The 9,899-nt window shown below is 42.8% G+C and overlaps 1 long non-coding RNA gene across 1 annotated transcript; it reads right to left on the minus strand.

Moving 5' to 3' along the window:
* Positions 1 to 2,079: 2,079 nt before the first annotated feature.
* LOC128413573 (uncharacterized) lies at positions 2,080 to 9,149 on the minus strand. Its single transcript, XR_008330373.1, has 3 exons — positions 9,010 to 9,149; positions 3,364 to 3,424; positions 2,080 to 2,149 (listed from the first exon to the last, which is right to left on the minus strand). It is a non-coding gene; the product is annotated as an uncharacterized LOC128413573 (long non-coding RNA).
* Between the last annotated feature and the right edge of the window lie 750 nt (positions 9,150 to 9,899).

A 9,899-nucleotide genomic window follows, 5' to 3' on the forward strand; every position in this document is an offset into this window, starting at 1 on the left:
GGGGGAATTCCTGCTGTGCCCCTGTCCCAATGACAGACAACACACGACAGCATAGCAAGGTCAATCGCAAAATGCCCTAAATATAGGGAGAGGTGGGCGGGTGTTCCATTTGCACAAGCCGAAAGAGAATCTCTGGGTCATGTGCAAGGGATTAAATAGGTCCCTCAAACTGTTTAGGCTGCACCCCATTGGCCAGATTACACCCAGCAACAAGGGACCCACCAATCGGGCGATGTTGCTTATCCAAGAGACCCACCCACAATGAGGAGGTCAGTCTCCAGGTCCCACTGCAACATGTGCCCTCTTTTAGGGAGGACACAATTTGTCGGTCTGGAATGCTGCCTGTAAGTTTTCGCAGCAGCATAGAGATGCAGGAGGCAGGTGGTAGAAGGGGGTTGGATTCAGCTCCAGAGGAGAAGGAATTGGCTGCACCTGAGTCTCCAAGAAGTAGGAGGCGGAGCAAGCAAATAGAACAAAGGAAGACCAGCAGCAGGAGGAGATGCCCTCTTTTTGGGAGGACACGATTTATCTTATTTGTGTTGATGGTTCCATACTTATTTGTGTTGATACGTTCCATACGTATAAAAGTGAATCCTAGGTTTGCATTGAGGGTGCTTTGTGATTTGATGGATTGCTGCATTATGGAAGGAATGGGAATAATCAGTGTAGTTGATGGAATTTATTTAAAAGTGCAAATTCACACGAATGTTTAATTATTTTGCAAAGAGTTAAAAACAAAGATCATTACAAATGCTGAGGTGAAGCCATATTCCATGCTAGATTGATTAGTTTACTGTGCCAGATCCAACTCCCGCTGCCTCTTATAATTATGAAAAATAAGGGTCACGTGATATTGCCAAGTCATGCATGTTTACATCATTTCCATCTCCGACTGAGAGAAAAAAAACACTTTCCAGACTTCTTTGCCTAGAAGGATCAAAGGACCTTCCACAACAATTGGAGAAGGCAGTTGAGGCTTACATATTTTTGAAAAGTAATTGCGATGGAACCATGCCATGCAAAATAGCGCACAAAAAACTGAGTGCATCAAAGTCATGTGTGAGTCATGTCTCCTGAACATTATTTTGATCAATTTGGATTTTTTATCTTATTCTGGTCAAAGTCTTAGGAGGATATTGCATGTTTCAACCACAGGCTAAAAATACTAGTAAAAACTGGTGATTTAAAGGTCTTAAGATCCCATGTATTTGGATTGTTTTCTTTCCTACTGTGAAAATGGGTGCCAGAGTTAAACCTGAAATGTTGAATAGTATCCTGAATGTACACACCAAATTTCATTATGGCATCTTAGTCATCAAGGCATATCTCACATAAAAATATGTTTGGCTATTTCTTTCCCCAACTCCCTTGTGAAAATGGCTGCCCAGTTGAGGTGATGTTCAGATCTGAAACATTAAATTCAAGTGCACACCACTCCCTGAGGTTATATGCCCCTTTGCATTCCAATATCCTGGGTTTAAAGGCAGAGATGCCATTAAAATCTACTTTCCATTTTTCCTCCTGACCTTGAAAATGTATAAATGTGTTGAGCTGATATATAAACTTCAAAGAGAATGGTGGCTTCAGTAGAAATACCATCTATCTTCATGTTCAAAGTAGTTATGTTGAAATCCCTTTTTTTTTTAATTAACAGCTGCAACAGAAAAGTTGTTATAAGAGTTCAATAAGTACGCAAATACTAAATGTTATTCCACACTTAGGTTTACTGATGAGAAGGGAAAGGAATGCAGATGGAAAGAGTTTGATGAGTATTTTCTTCGACAAGTCCAAAGCACTTTATAAACCAGTCTCTCTTTTTGTCCGGGGCCTGGCCTGATACAATGAAGCAATTATAGGTTTATTTTCTCAAAATATTTGATTGGTGGCCTTTTGGATGGAAGGTGTTATTTTTAAAATGAGTTACTATTACACCTTCTTTGGGACCACAGATCAGATAAAGCTCATAGAGCGCAGTTATAGTCGGAAATTGACACAATTAGACAAATGTCCTGTCTAGTCCAGCATCTCATTTCTAATAGTGCTCAGCCAACTAGGAAGTCCACAGCATAGAGGCATTGCTTCCTGGGTGAGTTGTTTGTTTTTAATTTATCAGATCATCTTTTGTCACCAGTGTTTGGCTCAGTTCTTTCTGGGAAAATACAAAAAAAAAATTGGTTCTAGATTAAGATATCATCATCATCATCATCATCATCATCATCATCTATCCAATAACTGCTCCAGATTCAAATAATTTGAACAGCGCCTCAGCAGTCTCCATATCATGGCAATCCTCCCACAAACTTTGCTCTCTGTCATCTAGTTGATACCCTGGCTGGGTTCCTGCTTTGGAAATACAGTACTAAAAGGAATGTTCACCTCGCCTTTCTTCCTAAAGAGTTTTTATCCTCTTTACAGAATTCGTTTGTGAACTGCTGAGGGTAAATAATGTTGTTACCTTAGCACTGGCGGAGGAAGGGGATGCGGGGTGTGTGGTTCGCCCTGGGTGTCATCCCTGAGGGGGGATGACATTGCTGTGCCGCCTCCCCAGGACACTCGCCGCCCCACCCCTGTGGGACGCTCACCCTGCCCCCAGGTGCACAGCGTGTGCATCGCTCCAGGTGCCAGAGCAGCTAGCTCCACCTCTGTACTTTAGCAGTGTATGGATCATTACAAAGATGGCTCCTTCCATTTCCACTGAGATAAGGTTGAAAGCTGGAGCTGGTGTGCATTATGGGCCCTTTTATGGCTACTTCTTCTGTCAGCCCTGGCTTCCCAGGAGCTTAGACCATGGTCAGTGGCCTCTCCCAGGCGACCTTTAGGCTTTCTAGCCCTTCTCAGTATCATGGGAAGACTGCATCACTTCCCAAGCAGTAGAGGCAACAGCAGAGATGGGCTTTCATTCATCCAAGCCGTAAAGAGGAAAGAATATCCTGTATTCTCCACGGTGCATTTATTCAGGCATTTATGTATGCTTATTAACATACTACAAAAATATGTCAGGCATACAAATATAATAAAAGAGAAATTCCTTGGTCGATAGCTATTAGCCAATGGGGATATCTATTCATCCTGGGGGAAGCAAGATTTATGTTGACTTGCCTGGTTCTAATAAGACATAATGAGTAGAATATCTGAAAGGCCTACTGTAGTCCTTTTGCCAAGTGGAAAATGGTAACTCTAAAATACTAATTAAAATGTTACCATAACTTGCAAGCATTTGAGAATCCAAACCAATGACACCCAGAGGGACCCGCAGTCTCCTTCTGATATCCTGCTTGCATAAATGTTGCCTTCATGGGTATTGCTAGGAAAATATATTCCCCAAACAAGTAAAACCTATGCAATTTTTATTCAAGTCCTTACCTGTAAGGTGGGGGCACAAAGTTGACTTCTATTGCTGGCAGCTGCGATGGATACTCCGGCCCTGCAAATTTAACAGGACATGAAAGAATGTCTGAAATGATACTACTTGTTCCCAAGAGCACCTCAATACACTGAAAAATTCAAAGGAAAAGCCATTGCCTTAAACATATCTTGGAACCGAAGTATCGTGCGGGGCCAACAGGGTTTTCTACTTAGCAATTTCCTCCACTCATCTTCCATATGAGAAACAAACATGTTGTTTTTATATAACCTTTCTTGAAATTATTTATGACCAGAACTTTGATTCAAAATGGCAGGTGCTTGGGGTTGTGTTTCATTGCTGAGGGCTCGAGTTTTCTTGAAACACTACAAAATTGGTCCCGATTCATTAACACCTCCTCATCCCCACTGGCCAGGGAGATGGCTTAGTTTAATCACTGAACCTATGTATGTAGGATCCCAAGTTCTACAGGGCTTTGTACACCAATACCTGCACCTTGAACCCAGCCTGGAAGCTCATTGGCAGCAAGTGCAAATCTTTCAGCAGTAGCATCATATACCGTATTTTTCGCTCCATAAGACTCACCTAGTTTTTAGAGGAGGAAAACAAGAAAAAAATATATTCTGAATCAAATGTTGTACAGTGGTACCTCTGGTTAAGAACTTAATTCGTTCCGGAGGTCCGTTCTTAACCTGAAACTGTTCTTAACCTGAGGTACCACTTTAGCTAATGGGGCCTCCTGCTGCCGTGTGATTTCTGTTCTCATCCTGAAGCAAAGTTCTTAACCCGAGGTACTATTTCTGGGTTAGCAGAGTCTGTAACCTGAAGTGTCTATAACCCGAGGTACCACTGTGCTAAACTATTTAATAAACTACCGGTATATCAGAATAATATTTCAACCATGTAAAGTGAACAGCAGTCAACAGTGGCATGAAGAACCATCATCACTGTCCTGAATAAATGAAGAGAGACTTTATCCCCTAGTAAGGGGGGAAGGTAATGGAAATATATGAGCTTCCCACATTGAGTCCCTTAGATCTAAGAACTGTATGGTTTGGTGCTAAACAATTATTTTAATAAAGCCAAAAGAAGTGGGACTTTCTTCCTTTTTGTTCATTGCAGAGAGCTCTGGGGGCTTTCATATGAGGGAGGAATGAGGGAGAAATCTCATTCAATTCCCATTTAAAGTCAAACCTACCTAATTCACACCTTCGTACACAACACAAGGACCAAACCACAGCTGCCCTTCAAATTTCACACTTCCGCAAAGGAAGGCACTACTGTCCCAGCAAGACCAGTGGCGGAGGGAGGGTCTTGCGTGGTGGCACGTCACCTGTGGGGATGTGGGACATTGCCCACATGAGTATCGTCCTCCCATCCTGAAAGAGGAGGTTTCGTCCTGCCAGACCTGAGGTTATATTATGAAGCGTCATGTCTTTGTTGGTTGAAAGAATGGATGAAGTTAGAAAATAATGAATTATTGGATTTAGAAGGTTATGATAAGAGATTCGGTTGGCACGTGTATTTATGGTATGATAAAAAAAGAATACATAAAGGGTTTGAGAACCACATCTTTAGAGGATCTTTGATTGGAGTTTGGAATAGGTATGAAAATGTATTAGAACCAAAGATTCCACATTGGTTATCACCATTAGAGGTTATGAGTATTAAAAAGATAAATATGAGCGGGAGATGGATAACATATGAGAAACTATTAGAAAAGGAAGGAAATAAGTGGAAATTGAAACCATATGAAGAAGTAAAAGAATATGTTAAGGATTGGCTGCATTATTTTCAGTTAAATGAAATGTTTAAAAAAGAGGTTTTAGAGAGGGGATATTCTGAAAAAGAATCTAGATTTCAACAAGAAATCTTAAACAATGAAGTGAAAATTTTATCTAAAATGTATAAAATATTGTTGGAATGGAATACTGTGGACGAAGAGGTTAAATCTGTTATGATTAGTTGGGCTAGAGATTTCGGATATAATATTGAATTTGAGAAATGGACTAAATTATGGAAGGATGGGTTAAAGTTTACAGCCTGTTAAGGATTAAGGATTAAGGAAAATGTTATGAAGATGTTATATAGATGGTATATAACACCAGTAAAACTGGGTAAAATGTATAAAGTGTGTAATAAATGTTGGAAGTGTAAGGAGACAGAAGGAACATTTTACCATATGTGGTGGGAATGTAAGAAGGTAAAAAGCTTCTGGGAGATGATCTATAATGAGTTAAAGAAAATGTTGAAATATACTTTTGTTAAAAAAACTAGAAGCTCTCTTGTTGGGAATACTGGATAATGAAATTAGTAAAAAAGATGTGAAATTAGTTTTGTATGCAGTAACAGCAGCCAGAATTTTTCTGGCACAGAAATGGAAACAGGAAGAGATGCCCACGAAAGAAGAATGGAGGATGAAACTGATGGAATACGCAGAAATGGACAGATTGACGGGGAGAATTAGGAACCAACGTGACGAGAGATTCTCCGAGGACTGGAAGAAATTTACAGAGTATATCAAAAATTTCTGTGATGAGCAAACAACGTTCGTTGGCTTTCAAGAAGTTCTGTGAAATTACTGTTAGAAATATTGTTTAAAAAATATGATGTGATTAAGAGTATTTGAGTGCAATATAATATTGGGAAATGTGAGACGAGGATAAAAAATAAACAGAAAATTATCAGACAAGCTGAGGGAAGTTCTGGAAAAAAGGGTTTAAGTTAAAAATGGATGTATAATTTTGTAAAAATGTTTTTTTTATTGGAAAATCTAATAAAAATATTTATTATTAAAAAAAAAAGAGTATCGTCCTCCCATCCCAATGGGGCAGCCAAGCGTGGGGGCGGAGGGATTACATTGCTCCTGCTGTGCTTGCTTTACACCCGTGTAAGTGGCTCCTGTCCCGCTTTGATGCTTTAAAGGGAGCCGAGGAGGAGGGACAGATGGGAGCCATGGCTCCTGTCCGTCCCTCCTCCCCACAGTATTATTTGCATAAGACGCACAGACATTTCCCCTTACTTTTTAGGAGGAAAAAAGTGTGTCTTATGGAGCGAAAAATACGGTATATGACAGTGATATTCTGCCTCAGGGAGCAGCCAGGCCTCCACATTTAGCAGTAGCTTCAGCTTCCAGGTAAGCCTCAATGGCAACTCCACAAAGGGCACATTGTAGCAATGAAATGTAGAGATTGCCACCAGTGCACTGACATCAGAAGTCAGCCTATCTTGAGCCAAAAATTGCCGCAGCTGTCTTGCTAACAGAAGCTGGTAAAAGGTACTCCTAGACACTGAGGTCATGTGCAAGAAGGGATCAGATAATGCACTAATAAACAAAACTTAATAGTGTGTTGTGGGGCACATGGCTTTGTCCAAGGATGGGGAAGGAGAATGGCCACGGGCCCCACTTAACACAATCCTCTGCATTGGAATACAGAACTTTAAAATATTGACACCCCTCTCTGAATCTGCCACATTCACAGCTCCATTAAATGAAATCTCAGAAACCAACAAATGACCGTAAGTTCACCATGTGTTAAGACGTTGCCATCCATTATGGAGCCACTGTTGTGTCCCTGGCCTCCTGGGGGTAGACATTGAACCAGACCAGTTTCTGCTCCTTTTCTATCCCGCTCCACTCTGCGAAGGGATTTGCAAAATGCAAACGCCCCACAAATCAAGCGCACTTGACAGCAGGGAGTTGCGATTTACAAGCCACTGTGACTGCACAAAGGCAGAGAAGCTGCGTCAGTGACAGATGCTGATGCACTCCTGGCACATTTTTCTCCTGTCGTCAAAAGTGGTTTATTAGGTGTAATCTTAATCTCTTCAAAAAGTCAGTGCCCTAAATATGGCTTGCAGCAACACTGTGTTAATAATAATGAATAGTGACAGCTAATTGGCAAGCCACTCGATTCTTGGACTTTGCAGTCAAAGAATGAGGCCATTTACCTGAATGAGGCCAAACCTTTGCAAATTTCCGTTCTTGCTGCTGAAAATCAAAATGGCCTAAAGAAACCCTGCTTACTTTGGGGCAGCTGCTGGGGCTCCAGCCCAATGGTGGTGGTGTTCATCTTGGGCCCACCTGCCCATGATCAGTAAAGGTAAAGGTAAAGGTACCCCTGCCCGTACGGGCCAGTCTTGACAGACTCTGGGGTTGTGCGCCCATCTCACTTAAGAGGACAGGGGCCAGCGCTGTCCGGAGACACTTCCGGGTCACGTGGCCAGTGTGACAAAGCTGCATCTGGCGAGCCAGCGCAGCACACGGAAATGCCATTTACCTTCCCGCCAGTAAGCGGTCCCTATTTATCTACTTGCACCCGGGGGTGCTTTCGAACTGCTAGGTTGGCAGGCGCTGGGACCGAGCAACGGGAGCGCACCCCGCCGCAGGGATTCGAACCGCCGACCTTTCGATCAGCAAGCCCTAGGCGCTGAGGCTTTTACCCACAGCGCCACCCGCGTCCCTGCCCATGATCAGTACTTGGTCTATAAAGTGGGGTCACAGCAGGGCCAGAAAGGTCTGCAGCTGAGCTACGGAGTTCTAGAGCAGGAACAAGGGGGTCGGCAGCAACAGAGCTGTGTGTTCCTGAACTCAAAAGGGAGCTGTTAACAGAGGTGGGTTTAGGGGAGCGCAACCAGTTCACCCACACTGGGCACCAAAATGATAGGGTGCTCCAGGGGGTGCTGCAACAATAACTTAGAATGGAAGGTGAGAGGGTGACAAATTTTGTCATTGCAGAGGGCACCGCTGACATTTGAAAGCCCAAAGTCCACAGTTCCACTTGTTCCATGCCTAGAAGACATGAGTCCGAGCAATCTTCATATTGCCCTGCTCCTTTCCCAGAGAAGGCCTGCTCCTGACTGCTAAATGGGAGCAAACGTCAAACCAGAGAAAGCCCCAATTGCTGTTTGCTCCGATAGAGCACTAAAGAGCACTAAAGAGCGGTTTTCCCCAATGGAAAGCACAGGGAAAAGAGGAAGGATGGATGATCGTTTACATAGGTAAAGGTAAAGGTACCCCTGCCAGTCTTGACAGACTCTGGGGTTGTGCGCCCATCTCACTTAACAGGCCAGGGGCCAGCGCTGTCCGCAGACACTTCCGGGTCACGTGGCCAGCGTGACATCGCTGCTCTGGCGAGCCAGAGCTGCACACGGAAACGCCGTTTACCTTCCCGCCAGAAAGCGGTCCCTATTTATCTACTTGCACCCGGAGGTGCTTTCGAACTGCTAGGTTGGTAGGCGCTGGGACCGAGCAACGGGAGCGCACCCCGCCGCGGGGATTCGAACCGCCGACCTTTCGATCGGCAAGCCCTAGGCGCTGAGGCTTTTACCCACAGCGCCACCCGCGTCCCCTATCGTTTACATAGTCATCCCCATCTCTTCTGGTGATGAGGGGCATTTCTGAGGGGCATTTCCGAACAGAAACAGGCCATTTGGCACAGAAATGACCCAATGCCATGTGCCACACATCATTGATATACATATTTTACATGCTGCATATCGAAGATTAACTAACATATTCAGACTTTGAAGCAAGTATGAAAGAAGTGAACAGAAGCACGGCCTTGGATTCCTCCCTTGCGCAGCCTCTCACGCCTTGCCAAGAAGGTCAGCGTGGGGAGACAGACAGGAAACCCGTCCCACACCTGGTTATATTGTGCCTCTGGAAAGTGAAATTCCTCCGTCTGCTATTAAAACATGCAGGTATAAATGTCGGCCCACGTGGGTGGCTGTAGGAAACCAGCTGTGTTTTTCCGATTTTAGGTTGGAGGTAGCGATTAAGGAATTACAAGGCGAACAGTGTTCTAGAACGTGGAACTCAACAAAGAACTACGGTGTGTTGCCATGGTAACCAGCTGGCATGGCCCTGTGCCCCATGGAAAACATTTTGCATCACAGAAAAGCAGGAAAGATGAGAGCCTTCCTAGTGACAGTGATGGTCTTTGTAGCTGACTCTGAAAACAGCCATGTTTTCTCCATTGATTTTTTTTTTTAGTTCCTCCAGACTGGGCTACCAGGATAGATAGAAGGATAAGTTAGCTGATATAATCACAGTCAGTTTGCATATTATAAAAAGCAGGGAATGCAAACATTCACAAGTCCTTGTTCTGGTTTCCAGAACCCCTTGCAACAAACAAGCAAGACCACTTTGAAATATTAGTGAGTACCTCAAGAGAAGCAGGTCACAACGTATTATTTTTCTTTCCCTTTTTTCTTTCCCCCCTTTATTAACAATCTCTTATATCATATGACACATTTCATATAGCATATATTGTATAACATATACATATACATATGTATCATACATCTTCTTGAGTAAACATATATATAATCCGTGTAAGCAAAAACCATATACAAGTAGTATTTTGTTTACATACATAAATTAAACTGATTCGCATTTTTACTATCTTTTGTTGTCTTATCTATTTATTAATATGAATTAAAGAAAGAAAAAAACCAGAAAAAAGAAAAAGGTGTTGTTTGACTTCCTATCATTTCCTGGTGTATAGCCTTATTCTATAATGAATATACCTAT

Source organism: Podarcis raffonei, chromosome 5 (assembly GCF_027172205.1).
Source record: "Podarcis raffonei isolate rPodRaf1 chromosome 5, rPodRaf1.pri, whole genome shotgun sequence".
NCBI classification, from domain to species: domain Eukaryota; kingdom Metazoa; phylum Chordata; class Lepidosauria; order Squamata; family Lacertidae; genus Podarcis; species Podarcis raffonei.